The following is a 17752-nucleotide window of genomic DNA, read 5'->3' on the forward strand; positions in this document are numbered from 1 at the left end:
TTTTACAGTCCTGATCAAAAGTTTAAGACCACTTGAAAAATGGCAAAATATCATATTTAGCATGGCTGGATCTTAACAAGGTTCCAAGTAGAGCTTCAACATGCAACAAGAAGAAATGGGAGGGAGACAAAACATTTTTTGAGCATTCAATTTAATGATAACAACGAATAAACTGAAACAGGCAGTTTTTCAGCTGATCAAAAGTTTAGGACCACACCTAAAAAAAAATATATAAACCCCCCAAAACAGAAATCCAACTTCCAAACATGAACTCAGTAATGAGTAGCTCCGCCGTTATTGTTTATCACTTCAAAAATTTGTTTCGGCATGCTTGATGCAAGCGTTTCCATGAGGTGAGTGGGAACTTTTTCCCAAGTGGTGAAGACGGCCGCGCGAAGGCCATCTACTGTCTGGAACTGGTGTCCATTTTTGTAAACTTCCCTTGCCATCCATCCCCAAAAGGTTCTCAATTGGATTTAGATCAGGAACACAGGATGGGCCTAAAGAGTGTTGTTATTCTCCTGGAAGAAGTCCCTTGTTCTGCGGGCATTGTGTACTGTAGCATTGTCCTGTTGAAAAACCCAGTTGTTACCACACAGACGAGGGGCCTCATGAGGAATGCTCTCTGCAACATCTGGACATAGCCAGCGGCCGTTTGACGCCCCTGCACTTCCTGAAGCTCCATTGTTCCACTGAAGGAAAAAGCCAGGGCCGGCTCCAGGTTCATGTAGGCCCTTGGGCGATAAATCCCAGTGGGCCCCCATGAGGCATTTTTTTACATTGACATGTCCCCCTGTGGCTCCCACACTGTATAATAACCCCCAGTGGCCCCTATACAGTATAATGACTACTAGTGGCCCTTCACACAGTATAATGACTACTAGTGGCCCTTCACACAGTATAATGACTACTAGTGGCCCTTCACACAGTATAATGAACCCCCAATTTCCCCCCCCCCCACTGTATAATGACCACCTGTGGCCCTGCATTCAGAATAATAACCCCCAGTCGCCCACATTCAGAATAATGACCCCCAGTAGCCCCCACACTGGGGGAATACTGTTTGGAGGGGGCTCTGGGGGTCATTATACTGAATGGAGGGTCATTGGTGATCATTATACTAAATGGGGGACACTGGGGGTCATTATATTATGTAAAGGGCCCTCACAGTATAATGACCCCACAGTGACCCTCCATTCAGAATAATGACCCCCAGTCGCCCCCACACTGGGGGTTATACTGTATGGAGGGGGCACAAGGGGTTATTATATTTAATGGGGGCTCTGGTGGTCATTATGCTAAATGGAGGGTCAATGGGGATCATTATACTAAATGGGGGGCACTGGGAGTCATTATACTGTGTAAGGGGCCTTCACAGTGTGATGAATGACCCCCCCAGTGGCCCCCTCACATACCTATCATTGTTGGAGAGCAGGGGAGCCGGCGGTCCTGTCCATACCTAACCGCAGCTCCCTGCGCTCCTTCTCTCCGGCGGCCCGCTGCAGCAGTGAGCCAGGCCTGGAGGAGAGAAGGAGATGTGCAGTGATGTAGCTAGAACTGACTGGGCCCCACAGCAAATTTTAGTACGCCCCCCCCTCCCCCCCAATGTGTGTTCACATCACGTTTTTCCTATCGGTTTGATGTATACAAATGTGCAGCACTCCACGTTTTTGTATCCTGCAGAGTCAAGTAGAAAATGCATACGTTAACGTATATGTTTTTTCTACCATGGAACTGTATGGTGGACGGACGCCACTGTACGCCATCAGTCTGAGGCATCTGTTAACGCCTACATTTTTGGTATACATTAAATGGATGGCACAAATGGGATGTGAACCCAGCCCTAGTGTCAGAATAAGCCCCAGTACACAGCGGAGCAGCGTGGCGGAGAGGGGAGGCCGCCATGTACTGTCAGAGCACTACTTGGTCCTGGTGGTCAGGGATGAAAACTGTGTTTCCCAAGAATCATTTTCTACTGGGAAATACAGGGCACAGTATAGTACACTAGAATCTATATAATATAAAGATATTAGCCCTACCCCCGAATAATAATACAATTAGGGGGTAATTTATTATATAGAAATACGTCTATGTTAGGCGTATTTCTGACACAGAATGTGGCGCAAAGGTCCTTAGCATCGAAATCTGTATCTTTTCCCGCTCATGCCAGGTCTAAAAAAAGTGGTGTGGGCAGGGAAAGGGATACAGTTATGGCCATGCAGTTATTGGATACCACCGCCATATAGTGATAACACCGCCATACAATGATAAAACCACCATACAGTGACCGGATAAAAGGGTATAAGAGGGCACAGTACAGGGAATGACTATGGGCACTGCACAGGGTGTGGTAAGAGGGCACAATGCAGGGTATAAAGGGGCACAGTACGGGGTGGGGGGCACAGTCACATGACCCTGTGACGTTAGAAGGTCCTTATGGTGAATGCTGTTCAGATGCCACCATAATGAGAGGCAGAGGAGTGAGACAGGGGCCCTGGATGGACAGGAGGGGTGGACACAGCAAGTAGGTGGAAGGGGCTCTGAGGGGGATTCATACAAGAAGTAGTGGCAGGAGGTCTGTGCAGGGCAGCAATAGGCGATAGGAGGGTGAAACAGGAGCTCTGGATACATGAGGGGGAAAGGAGACAGCAGGGGCCCCATGAGGATGAGATAGGACAGGATATGTGGGGGGGGGCAGGTGTCATGGAGACAAACTGCTTAATGAAACAGTAGCACAACTAAATAGAATGAAGCAGCAGTAGATCGAAGAGTCCCCCCTCTTCTGTCCCACAAACAAGAGACAGTCACAGTGCAGACTCACTCACAGACTGTCTTCACACTTCTCTGCTCCAGCTCCAGGCGGTCTCTCTCCTCAGGCAGCATGTGTCCTGTGTAGAGGGGGCGTGTTCTGAGTCTCTGCAGCTCAGAGGGCCCACCAAAGGGGTACTGCGTAAGTGAAATGACAGCAGTGAGAGCTCCCATCTGTATTGATGGAAGTGCTCATAGCAGCTCACTGGGCCCCCCCAGGAGCATTGGGCCCCGGCACTTGCCCGGGGATGCCGGGTTATGAAGCCGGCCCTGGAAAAAGCACCCCAGACCATTATGGCGCCCCCTCCACTGTGGTGCGTAGAAAACATCTCAGGTGGGATCTGCTTGTCATGCCAGTAACGTTGGAAACCATGAGGACCATCAAGGTTACATTTTTTCTTATCAGAGAATAAAACTTTCTTCCACCTTTGAATGTCCCATGTTTGGTGCTCTCTTGCAAAGTCCAAACGAGCAGTTCTGTGGCGTTCAAGGAGACAAGGTCTTTTTGTTTTTGAAGCCCTTCAGTCTCAGATGCCGTCTGATGGTTATGGGGCTGCAGTGAGCACCAGTAAGGGCCCTAATTTGGGTCGAGGATCGTCCACTGTCTTGACAGACAGCCAATTGGATCCTCCGGCTCAGTGCTGATGATTTTTTCTGGGTCTTCCACTTGACTTTTTTGTTCCATAACCCTCAGGATCATTTAAGATGGCGCGCTGTGAGAGACCCTGCTTATGCAGTTCAACAGCCCAACCACGTTCAAAAAGGGAGAGTTTTTTTGTCTTTGCCATCACAACGTGCGACTAACTGACAGAAAATGACAATGAATCCACATCTTTGATTTCAGATTCAGGTTTGGCCTTTTAAAGGCATGTGGTCCTAAACTTTTGATCAGCTGAAAAACAGCCTGTTTCAGTTTATTTGTTGTTTTCATTAAATTAAATGCTCAAAAAATGTTTGGTCTCACTCTCATTTCTTCTTGTTGCATGTTGAAGCTCTACTTGGAACCTTGTTAAGATCCAACCATGCTAAATATGATTTTTTGCCATTTTTCAAGTGGTCTTAAACTTTTGATCAGGACTGTATATGCCACTTTTCGAACCTTAAAAAACTTCAATAAAAACAAAATTGTTACTCTAAATGCATGACTGAGTCAAAAAGAGTTTGATAGGACCCATTAAAGAATCAACAAGTGAATAAAATATTTTTGTTGCAAATTTATTATTTTATATTTCTCTCCAATATTGTTGGATTTGAGGCAGCTTCTTCTAGAACAGGGATGGGGAAAACTTTTTATTGCAAAGGGCCACTTGGATATTTGTAACATTGGTCCGGGGTCATACAAAATGCTCAACTCAAAAGTTAGACTGCTATATTTGATTACATCCCAACCTCACTGTCTGCAGCAGTCATGTGAAATAGCTGGTGATGTCATTACTGCAGAATAGGAAAAAAACAAAAACAAAACATCACTAGCATTTATAAACATTTTCTGGGGTCCTGAAAGTTTCTAACAGTCTGCCACAGGTTTACAGTACCGGCTACACAGGCAGGAAAGTGTGTACAAATAAAAAAAATAAAAAGAAACATCCCTCACCTTTTAAAAGTTTGGTCATTCCAGCGACACAACATTTCTCCCCACAATTTCTGTTTCCTGCTGGATATTCCATTCTTAGTCATGTAACCACTGCAGCCAATCATTGCCTACTGTGGTCATATGTACTGTTGATCATGAATATTCGAATCACGAATATTAATCGCGAATATCGGCACTTTGAGAATTTGCGAATATTTAGAATATAGTGATATATATTCGCAATTTCGAATATTCTAGATTTTTTTTCTTCAGTAACCTCCCTTCTTACTTGTGGGCCAATGAGAAGGCTGCAATGTCTTTGTCTGAGCTTAGCAACATCCCTAGCAACCAATAGGAAAGCTGCCTACCCCTTACTATATAAGAACCTCCCCAGCAGCCATTTTCAACAGTTTTATAAAGTTCTGAGAGAGATAGCAGTGTCATTGCTGTGCTTTGTGCTTTCCACACTAGAATAGATAGATAGTTAGATAGCTTTTATATATATATATATATATATATATATATATATATATATACAGGGAGTGCAGAATTATTAGGCCAGTTGTATTTTTGAGGATTCATTTTATTATTGAACAACAACCATGTTCTCAATGAACCCCAAAAACTCATCAATATCAAAGCTGAATATTTTTGGAAGTAGTTTTTAGTTTGTTTTTAGTTTTAGCTATTTTAGGGGGATATCTGTGTGTGCAGGTGACTATTACTGTGCATAATTATTAGGCAACTTAACAAAAAACAAATATATACCCATTTCAATTATTTATTTTTACCACTGAAACCAATATAACATCTCAACATTCACAAATATACATTTCTGACATTCAAAAACAAAACAAAAACAAATCAGTGACCAATATAGCCACCTTTCTTTGCAAGGACACTCAAAAGCCTGCCATCCATGGATTCTGTCAGTGTTTTGATCTGTTCACCATCAATATTGCGTGCAGCAGCAACCACAGCCTCCCAGACACTGTTCAGAGAGGTGTACTGTTTTCCCTCCTTGTAAATCTCACATTTGATGATGGACCACAGGTTCTCAATGGGGTTCAGATCAGGTGAACAAGGAGGCCATGTCATTAGATTTTCTTCTTTTATACTCTTTCTTGCCAGCCACGCTGTGGACGCGTGTGATGGAGCATTGTCCTGCATGAAAATCATGTTTTTCTTGAAGGATGCAGACTTCTTCCTGTACCACTGCTTGAAGAAGGTGTCTTCCAGAAACTGGCAGTAGGACTGGGAGTTGAGCTTGACTCCATCCTCAACCCGAAAAGGCCCCACAAGCTCATCTTTGATGATACCAGCCCAAACCAGTACTCCACCTCCACCTTGCTGGCGTCTGAGTCGGATTGGAGCTCTCTGCCCTTTACCAATCCAGCCACGGGCCCATCCATCTGGCCCATCAAGACTCACTCTCATTTCATCAGTCCATAAAACCTTAGAAAAATCAGTCTTGAGATATTTCTTGGCCCAGTCTTGACGTTTCAGCTTGTGTGTCTTGTTCAGTGGTGGTCGTCTTTCAGCCTTTCTTACCTTGGCCATGTCTCTGAGTATTGCACATCTTGTGCTTTTGGGCACTCCAGTGATGTTGCAGCTCTGAAATATGGCCAAACTGGTGGCAAGTGGCATCTTGTCAGCTGCACGCTTGACTTTTCTCAGTTCATGGGCAGTTATTTTGCGCCTTGGTTTTTCCACACGCTTCTTGCGACCCTGTTGACTATTTTGAATGAAACGCTTGATTGTTCAATGATCACGCTTCAGAAGCTTTGCAATTTTAAGAGTGCTGCATCCCTCTGCAAGATATCTCACTATTTTTGCCTTTTCTGAGCCTGTCAAGTCCTTCTTTTGACCCATTTTGCCAAAGGAAAGGAAGTTGCCTAATAATTATGCACACCTGATATAGGGTGTTGATGTCATTAGACCACACCCCTTCTCATTACAGAGATGCACATCACCTAATATGCTTAATTGGTAGTAGGCTTTCGAGCCTATACAGCTTGGAGTAAGACAACATGCATAAAGAGGATGATGTGGTCAAAATACTAATTTGCCTAATAATTCTGCACTCTCTGTATGTATATATATATATATATATATATATATAATACAGATAGTTAGTGGGAGATAGTCAGTGTAGGTTATATAGTGATATAGTGTAGTTGATAGGGTCCAGTGCAGTATGTTAGGTTCTGCTGTCCATACATACATGCAGACCTGTTAAAATGTGAAGTTTCACGTATTGCGCCAACATATTTGCATCATTAGTGCCGATTTGCGCAATCGGGAATATATTGGATCACTCTAACTGCATATAAAGCCATTTTTAATGTTTTGCCGTGCCAACCATTTTCTCCAGTCTCAGGAAACTTCTAGCAGCTTTGAAAATGTAGCAAAGGTGACCCACACCTGTATTTTGTGCGCATTAAGCGAATATTACAGTGCCAATTTTTTGTGATCCAGAAAATAATCTCGAATTTGCGAATATATGACGAATATTCGCCCAAATATTCGTGAAATATCGCAAATTCGAATATAGCCCCTGCCGCTCATCACTAGTCACATGATGGGAAGTTATCACTACCAGTCTGATGGGGAGATAAGAGCCATGGCGCTGGAGTGGCTGACATTTGAAAGTGTGGGTGATGTTTCTTGCAAATTTTCAGTTATGTCGGACTACCCGTTTAACATGATGGTACAGTGGAATGGTCTGGTGCATGTGTGTCGCTTACCTGGGAGAAGCCTGCAGAATGTTACTTTGACAAGTATTATATATACATGACCAGGTTCATCTGTGTAGATTACCTGGGACAAGCCGGCAGAATGTTCCTTTGACAACTACTATATATATATATATATATATATATATATATATACATATATATATATATATATATATATATATACATATATATATATATATATATATATATATATATACATATAGGCATATATCCTGTATCCAGTGTATACAGTATACAGTATATATATATATATATATATATATATATACTATATACAGTTTACATATGCAGTGTATACAATATATACAATATCTATAATATAGTATATAATAGATACAGTACAGAGAGAGAAATGGGTCAGGATCCGTTTCGCAGCGTTGCGGAACAAATTCGAACCCATTCATTCTCTATGAGGCCGGAAGAGATGCAGACAGCACACAGTGTGCTGTCCGCATCCGCATTTCCGGAGCGTGGCCCCGATCTTCCCGTCTGCGGCTCCCGAAAAAATAGAACATGTTCTATTCTTGCAGACAATTGCGGACAAGAATAGGCAGTTCTATAGGGGTGCCGGCTGGGTGTATTGCGGATCCGCAATACACTACGGACGTGTGAATGGATCCTTACTGTTGTTTTTTTGTCCTGTTTTCCAGGGACACTTCAGCCAAAAGATAACACGCTGCTGTGTTATACCTATTATTCCATTTCTTTAGGCAAATTTATATGCCTCTGCTTTTACTGAAGTTTTTTTTTAACATGTCCTCCAGTATTTTATTAACAAATATTGTTGTATCCATAAATCTTAGGCTACTTTCACACTAGCGTTCGGGCGGATCCGTTCTGAACGGATCCGCTCATAATAATGCAGACGGAGGCTCCGTTCAGAACGGATCCGTCTGCATTATTTTTAGCATATAACAGCTAAGTGTGAAAATAGCCTCGTACGGATCCGTCCAGACTTTCAATGTAAAGTCAATGGGGGACGGATCCGCTTGAAGATTGAGCCACATTATGGCATCTTCAAACGGATCCGTCCCCATTGACTTACATTGTAAGTCTGGACGGATCCGCACGGATCCGCACGCCTCCGCACGGCCAGGCGGACACCCGAACGCTGCAAGCAGCGTTCAGCTGTCCGCCTGTCCGTGCGGAGGCGAGCGGAGCGGAGGCTGAACGCCGCCAGACTGATGCAGTCTGAGCGGATCCGCTCCATTCAGACTGCATCAGGGCTGGACGGCTGCGTTCGGGTCCGCTCGTGAGCTCCTTCAAACGGAGCTCACGAGCGGACCAGCGAACGCTAGTGTGAAAGGAGCCTTAGTGATATAAATTCAAAGAAACACACTGACAAAATCTGCTGGTTGTGTAATGCTGAGAAATGGTTAATCCTTATTTACTTTTGCTTGAAATTATTTATTGATGAAATCAATGCAAACTATGTACTGGTCATGATGAGCAGCAATTACCATATTTTTCACCCCATAAGATGCGCTTTTTCCTCCCAAAAGTGGGGAGAAAATGCCCCTGCATCTTATGGGGTGAATACTAATCAGCGCTTCCATTTTGGAAGCGCTGATTAGTACCAGATTGGGAAGTGGTGAAGGCTTTGTGCTCACTGCTTCCTGGTCCTCCGCTGTCGTCTGTGCAGGATGCGCACAGCGTGAGTGCGCTCTATGAGCTCACGCTGTGCGCAGCCTTCACAGCACAGCCGACAGCAGGAGGAAGAAGATCGTGGGCGGTGAGGAGCGGCAGCGTCCAGGAGAAGGAGGGATAAGTGTTGGTTTTATTTTATAAAACATGAGGCTGACGGGGGGGCTGAGAGGCATAATTAGGGATAATGAGAGGCATAGTGGGGACTAATGAGAGGCATAATGGGGGCTACTGAGAGGCATAATAGGGCTAATGAGGCATAAGGGCTGATAATGGGGGCTGAGGCATAAGGGCTGATAATGGGGGCTAATTAGGCATAAGGGCTGATATGGGGGCTAATGACGCATAAGGGGTGATATAGGGGCTAATGACGCATAAGGGCTGATATGGGGGCTAATGAGGCATAAGGGATGATATGGGGGGCTAATGAGAGGCATTGGGGCTGATATGAGGCAATGGGGCCTGATATGAGACTGCTGGGGACTCCTGAGAGGCATGGGGCTCTTATCTGAGGTCTGATTGGGGGTCATTTACATTGGGGTTTGAGCTGAGTTCTGATTGGGGGTCTAATTTGAGGTCTTATTGGGGTCTTATTAACATTTGGGGTCTGATTGGGGCTGTCAGCTGAGGTCTGATTAACATTGGGGGTCTGATTGGTGGTCTGACCAAGTGTAATGAGGTGTAATGAAAATCTTTTTTTCTTCTTGTCCTCCCTTAAAACCTAGGTGCATCTTATGGGCCGGTGCATCTTATAGGGCAAAAAATACGGTAGTTATCACCTGTAAATATTAACTCAAAAAATGTAAGTGCTCAATATATAAAATTCCAAGATCCAAAACCAGTAGTGAAGCTTACACAGAGATAAGGTACAATGGAAAGATTTGCACCTGTTCTGTGTCTTTGACCTGCACCTGGTTTTGGCTCACAATAACACATAAACACTACTAATAACAGGTATTAGACTCTAGATATGATATGTACATTACAGAAAGTCCTTTTGAATGTTACATATGTGGCATTCACTAATTTGTTACTTTGTTCGTACTGTTATTTGCAAAGCATCTCATTGATTTTAGCCATGGTGGAGCTGTTCTCTATTGAAAGCAAGGGGAGTCTGGAGAAAAGAGTCTGCAACATACAATATTGCCTTTCACTTAGGCACGGCAGGTGGCACCATAATAGTGCATTGCTAGATCACCTGTGTACAGAATGTACAGTATAAATACACTGTTTATATTAAAGGATATCATCACTTTGAGGGATTCTTGAGAATAGCTTAATGAGAATGGATCATTAAGCATTGATATTTGAAACCCTGGGTAAGATCCACCATAGCAAGTGTAGCACCTATACTATAGGTTTTCAGCTCTGATAATACAGGTGATCCTCCTTTTTAACTAGTTAAAACTAACAGACAACCCTTTTAATAAAGTGAACCCATTTAAATTGAATCTGTTGTTTATACATTTACGTTATTCTCAGTTTCCTTAGTTTTCTTCATACCTTTTTTCACCTTTCTTTCTTCAGTTCCACCCCAATGTAACGGTCAGCAGAGGAAGAGACCGTAGAGCAGGACTCAAGTACAGTGCAGCAGACAAGGAGGCTGAAGTAGAAACCGGCTTTATTAAAAGAGAACTCTAACTGCCGGAGAAGCAGATTTACAATATGAACAGCTTGGGAATTCACAATAAAGATAATGGAAATTTGCATAAAGAACACAAATGAATCACAAACACAAGTACAGACAATAGCAGGCTACTCTCTTCTAGGTAGTCCTATCTGTCCCCGCTACCCGGGGTGCACCTCTACGGTGCACTAAACTAAATCCTATTCCACTATGCCCTAGCTCAGATTAGCATCAGTGCACTCACAGTTTGGTGTCCGCACATGCAGGCAGGTACAGTCTGGGTCCCGATCTGGTTGCTTGCTTGCTTGCTTGCTTCAGCGTGGCTCAGCTCTGGCCTCTCTTTGTAGTCTCTGTAACTCTGGTTAGAGATAATCAGCAGCTCTGGACGTGTAATCAGGCAGGGCCTGGAACTCACTCACAGTTCCTCTGGTAAGTGCCTCACACTACAGCAGTCTCTCTTCTGCACCAGGAAACATCAGCTCAGTCAGGGAGCAAACACACTCTAATGTCCCAGATACGGTGTCACAGCAGGCAGGGAGAAATCGCTCTAATCTTCCCTGTGGATCTCCCTCTCAGTGCACAGCGTCCTTCTTCCTGTGTACTCAGACACCTTCAGCCCAGGCTCTCTGCTCAGCCCGGGAAAAACACTTAACTCCTTGTCCTCTGGAAACAACTCCTCTCACTGTCCTACTCAGCCACAGTGGCCTCTGGTGGCTGGAGGGAAACATGACAGTCTGCTATATATATATGTGTTGGAAATGTTGCTGGATGATCAGGGCTGCCTCTTACACCAAGACCCTTTTTTTTCCTAATGACCTTTGATTATTATGTTTTTGTATTATATGAAGACAAGAATAGTACAGTAGCAAAGCAGCATTTATTTATTATATACATCATACAAAAATATTCCCCTGGTTCACCTTTATTCATGAAAAAAGCCATCATCATAATCTTTCTCCAGGACCAAAGACCTGGCGTAGGTTTTCCATGCTATAATATTAATGCATTAACATAGCTACCTAACAACACATCCCTCACATAAGCAAAATGCATTGACCGCATTTAGCTTGTGGCTAGAAAGCTTGTTTGTCTCAGATTTTTCAGGACAATGTATGTCGATATATTTAAACAAAACAAGGCTGATTCATTTCAGGCAGATTGAAATAGGGCAATGAACAGAAACATAACAAGGATTCCAAATGACTAAATATAATTTCTATTACTCATAATCACACCAAATGTATACTGTTATTTGTTTTGCATGAAATATGCCTGCTTTTAATCTATGAGTTTTTTATGCATATCTACATTCCTTGGATTGTTGCTCTTGGGAATATCTATTTTTAGGAAGGTGTATTTAACGTATGGTTTAGTAACATGAGTCCTTTTGAAGAACATTATTAATGCAGCTATAAATATACATGATGGAAAGGTGCAGAGAATACAAAGTTTTACAGGGGAACATTTACAAGGCTTTATCTTGACAAGGTGGTGTCCTTCAGTGGAGGACAACGCTTCACTGTTACCTCAGCATTTATGTCAACTCTAAGTCAGTCATTTCATTTCACTTTTATACATATGCTTAGATGCTCAAAAAAATTACACTATGTGGAGGGATGTTAGAGAGCAGGTCAACTGCAAGGTGGGGGGTCTACGTATCCACTTCATTTAACCCTCATAAAGAGTCAATGTCCCTCAGACTACACCAGGGGATGCACTCACTCTATCTGCAAACACATGGAATGATATCACATTTATTTCAACCCCTTCAGGAGACATTTTTCACCTTCCTGACAGAGCCTATTTTTGCAACTCTAACATGTTTCACTTCATGTGGTAATAACTCTGGAACACTTTTACTTATCCAAGCCATTCTGACATTGTTTTCTTGTGACACAATGATCAGATGCAGCCGATCTAAACTTGATGGTTAACGCGTTAAGTAAAGAATGGCAAGAAAAAGAACTAACTTTTCAATGGATTTCAATGGCTTTTGTCTCGATAAACTAGATAACACTGTGCCATGTGTTACCAGAGTCAATTTTAGCTCAGCTACATCTGTACTTTATGTTAAAGGTAAAATCGAGTCAATATGTTTTACCTTTATTTATAAAAAAATCCAAAATTTGCAGAAAATTTGGAAAAAGTTGCTATTTTCTACACTTCTATTTCTCTGCTTTTAAGTCGGATAGTGATACCTTATAAAATAGTTATTAACGTTCACAATTTGTCTACCTTATGCTTCCATCATTTTATGAATGTCATTTTATTTTTTTCAGATTTTAGAAGGCTTAGATTTTTAGAAGCAAATTTTAGAATTTTTAAGGAAATTTCCAAAATCCACTTTTTAAAGGACCAATTGAGTTTTGGGTCACTTTGTGAGGCCTACGAAGCAGAAACCATCCATAAATGACTCCATTTTAGAAACTACACCCCTCAAGTTATTCAAAACTGATTTTGCAAGTGTTGTTAACCCTTTACACGTTTCACAAGAATTAAAGGAAAATGGAGGCAATTTTTTTTTTTTGCGGGATAAGTTTTCATTTTGGGTACATAGGCGGTCTTTTTACTATCCATAAATATGCCTATACTTTGCGAATTTTCTCCGCTCACACCAGGAGTGTTTTAGGCATAGAAACTGGCCAAAATGTAAGCCAGCAAGAAAGCTGGCTTACATTTAGACTGGCGCTGAATACGTCAAAGTTATATAGAGGCCGGCACCTCTTCATAACTTTGGCAGATTGACTACCACCAACAGCTATAGGGGTTATTAAGTCCGGTGTCTAAAGCGCTTTTTGTCAGGCAAGGTGACAAAAAATGTCAGTTTAAAAAAAAAAAAAATCATAGAATTCACCTGAAGAGGTAGACCATTAGATATTTTTATAGAGCAGGTCATTACAGATGCAATGATACCTATGTCTATTTTAAAATTTTTGTTTGCAATCTTACACAATAAAAGCTTTTTTTTTATGAAATACTTTTTTTATTTTTCTGTCAATCGTCTTGTGTCAGGACTCAGGTTTTGCAGGGTGAGTTAATGTTTCGACTAGTACCATTTTGGGGTACATGGTACTTTTTGATTACTTTCTATTACACTTTTTGCAAGGAAAGTGACAAAAAATGGCTGTTTTTTTTAAAGCATTTACCTGAAGGGGTAGACCATTACATATTTTTATAGAGTTGGTCATTACAGACAAAAATGCTGTTTTTGTGTTGCCATTTTTTGACAACCATATTTTATTTATTTTTGGTTCAATCATCTTATGTAGGGACTCATTTTTTTGCGGGATGAGGTGATTTTTTAGTGGTAACATCGTGGGTACAATATACTTTTTAATCACTTGCTACTACACTTTTTGTAAGACTGTATGGCTATTTTGGCTCCTTTTTAAAAAAAAATGTTTACACTGTTCATCTGATGGGGTGGGTCATGTGATATTTTATAGAATCGGTCATTACAGACGCGGTGATAAATAATATGTCAATTTTATTTATTTATTTTTAAATAAAATGTATTGTATATGGCTTGATTATGTCTCATCCATCTATAAAACATTGCTCTAATAGTCTTCTGGTTTGTCCAGGTGATCCTTAACACTGTGGTTTTTGGAGGATTTGCAATCCTGCCATATAACATTGTTCAGTGCCCTCCTGCTAGTAAACTCATGAACGTTAAAGGGGTTCTCCGGGCTTTTAATATTGATGACCTATCCTCAGGATAGATCATTAATATCAGATCGGCGGGAGTGTCTGACCCCGCTGACACCCGGCACCCCCAACAATCAGCTGTACAATTAGACGGAGCACGCAGTGTGCACATACCATCTCCTATCTCTCTTTCTGCTGCTGCTATGTCTTTAACAAAGCAACAGCAGCAGAGCAGGAAAAGATAAGGGAGACTGCAAGTGCAGACTGTATGCACCGTATCCTCATACCTCCTACAGCTGATCGGTGGGGATGCTGGGTGTGGACCCATGCAGATCTGATATTGATGACCTATCCTGAGGATAGGTCATCAATATTAAAAGAACAGAGAACCCCTTTAACATTAGCTAATGTGAGAGACTTTTAATTGCATTGAGGTTACTTTGCATTTCTTGGATTATTACACATCTTGGTGTCATCTTTGTAGGTCAACTACTCCTGGGTAGGGTAATAATGGCCTTCAATTTCCTCCATTTGTACACAAAGCAAACAATGATAGACACCAAAACAACTATAGAAATAAGTAAATATAATTTTTGATGTTGTCCTGTTGAAAAACATCTTCTGGGAAACTTTAGAGAAATGGCCATACCACTGTTTCCATGTCCAAATCAATGTAACGCTGAGCTGTTAGTGTACCTAAAAAAAAAGACTAAAGGGCTACCATACATTATGCCACACCATAATTCTGGGAGTAGGACCAGTGTAATGTTCCCTTTTGGAGGTCTCTTCATGCCATGGTCTCCAGACCAATCTCTGGCTATCATGGCATCCAAGACAACTGCGGAACTCATTGCTAAAGAGTTCAGCCATGGACTAAGTAAGCTCCCAGAGAGCGATAGGTGAACCTAAAAATCCCAGCACATCACTGTTAGTATAAATTGAGAAAGGTCTCTACGTTGGTAGCAATGGTCCGCAATGAAGCTAATGTCAAAACAGCTGCTTTACTCCAAAGAAGTGATCTTCTCACATACAATGCAGGCATTGTCCTCTTAATAATCTCCTTGTAGCGTCCTAGTTGACATTCCCCCCAGTAGACTTATATGGCTCACCAAAACTTGCTGCAGATAATGACACTGCAGCCCCTCACACTTTCAAATGACTGTTTGCCAGCTGGATCATGATCCTCCAAAAGTCACAGGAATATGGAGGTATATGTCTTCATATTTCTTTGAAAGGAGGCATCACACAATTTTCGCAAACAACTTGATCCGATTTTTGTGGTTTCATGTGGCTAAAAAACCTTATTTTCAATCTGGCTTTTACGCCCCTCTCACATGCCGCAGATTGGAGCTAGGTGCTTGAAATTTTGATCACCTACAGATCTTAGTGACACCAGTTACTTCCTCGATTTACATAACCTTACAGCCTGTCCTTCTTAGTGTTACAATTTTGATGCTGTATTTTTTTTCACAGGAGTAAAATTTTGATGACATTGAGGTCATCAATATCTGATTGGTAGAGGTCTGACTCCTAGCACCCCCATCGATCAGCTGTTAGAAGAAGCCCTTGACACTCAGGTAAGTGCTGCAGCCTCTTTTTATGGCAGGAATGTCAAATTTATCGGTCACATGGTTTATGTGCAGCTGTCCCATTCAAGTGAATGGACCTGGGTAGCAATACCAATCGAGGCGGCTATACAATGAACAGTGCTATGAGGCGGCCACTCACCGGAGTGCTGCAGCCTCTCACCTAGGATAGATCAGCAATATTTAACTTCCAGAAAATCCCTTAAAGCAAAGGCAGTACCTTTCACTATTGGGGTATTTGGGTTCTTAATGATATAGATAATTTCAAGCTTTTTCCTGTTCATAAATGTGAAAATCATTTAAGAATCTTCATTCTAGAACATCATAAAAATCTGGTGGTGCAGAATAAGGCTCCTCAATGACCACTGTATACAGGTGTGTTAGTGGTCATTATAAGGTTGAAAAATAACACTTATTATTTTCAATTTTTTTCATCAAGTTCATCAGCAATCTTTGTGATCTGGGCGATATAAATCTCATCATCCCATAGTGTACTTAGAGTTAAAAATGCAACAACGATACTATTAAAAAGTATGCTACCTACAGAAGAAGACTGGTAAGTTTTTTTCATTTATAGATTTTGCATCTAGAATTGATTGAGCTGTTTGTCATTGTTAAAAGAAAGGAAAAATAGTAGAAAACATGAAGCCGCCTTGTAATAAACGAAGCAGTGGGCCCTTGGGGTATGTATGCTAATGTTGTGGTCTAATTTACAGGCCTGGCGTGAAAACCATTCAGCTGTGCTTCTGAGTCCTTCCACCACTACCTGTGAGATAACGCCATTAACAGGTAGGATGTAGCCCTGAAGGTAAAAGACATGATGCTTGGTTTCACTGGCTTATATTAAGGATAATTTTACTTAAAGTACTGTAGCAATCCCAATGGAAAACATGTCTCTGAAGTTTAGATATTGACATTTTGAACTTGCATGCGCACAAACCCAATGCACCATTCAGTGCTGTCATTTAGAGTTGTTTTGCCCTATATACATCTATTTAAAAGATTATAGTAACATTCCTATGTGGCACCTCACGGTGTAAAAAATCAGATAGGCATTTCTCCTTTTTCAACCCCCCCAACAGTAACTTTAAAATTGGAAAAACGTTCCCAAAAGTTTCACTTTTTTATTGTACATTTTGAATTTAAGCAAATATAGTGGGAGCACAACTCAGGTGACTTCAGTGCATTGTAACACCTTGGTGACAAATAATTTTAGCCTTAAAGGAATTGTGTCACCATTTTTTTCTGCCTGTTAAAACAAAATAGCTACATCATATCATTTTTTTCTAATCTGTTTTTATTTTCTGATTATGGATTTTTAATTCTATTTCCTGAATATGATTATAGAGCAGCCGTCTTGCCTGAGCTGTTCTTAACAGCATTTAGAAAGCGTTTAAAGAATTGCTTTACAGCCGCCACGTGGGCCATAGACACAATAGTCTGGAGGGGATCTCAGTGACTTCTATGGGAGAGTTTTCTAGGCATGCTCCGTGACCTGTGCAGAGGTCATTTTACAAGCACGTAGTAAATAAGCTTTGACAATTACCTATTGTGAATGAAGCATCTTGTGTTGTCTATACATAGAGGTGATATGGGCCATTCTATATCTGCCTGTAATGATAAGGAGATAACTGCAGCAAAGTGATCTGTAGGGACCGAGAAGTGGTGCCTATTATTAGGCTTAGTGGTCAGTATGAAAACGGCAGGATTATGTTTTTTGCTTGAATATAAATGTTGACATTAAAAATAAACACCAAAAATGATTTAATATATGTTTAACATAAAAACATGATTTAAACAATAGGTCATTTTCCAATGGCACATTCCCTTTAAGGACCAGTAACATTTCCCACCCTCTGTGTTCCAGTGGTAATAACTTTTATAGTTTTATTTCAATTTAGCTATATGATGCTGTGGTTGCTAAGCTGTGGGAAGGTGGTGGCACTTACAGGAGCACTAATGCCTTCTCAAATAGCTGATCAGATAAGAAGTTCCATGGCAATACATTGCCATAGACTTCATTACAGACATGACTTCTTACAATGGCTCTATTTCATCTGGGTGGTAGCAGATTGTTTTCATCTGGCCCTATTTCTCTGGCTCTGTT

The sequence above is a fragment of the Bufo gargarizans genome, chromosome 3 (assembly GCF_014858855.1).
Source record: "Bufo gargarizans isolate SCDJY-AF-19 chromosome 3, ASM1485885v1, whole genome shotgun sequence".
Classification (NCBI taxonomy): Eukaryota; Metazoa; Chordata; class Amphibia; order Anura; family Bufonidae; genus Bufo; species Bufo gargarizans.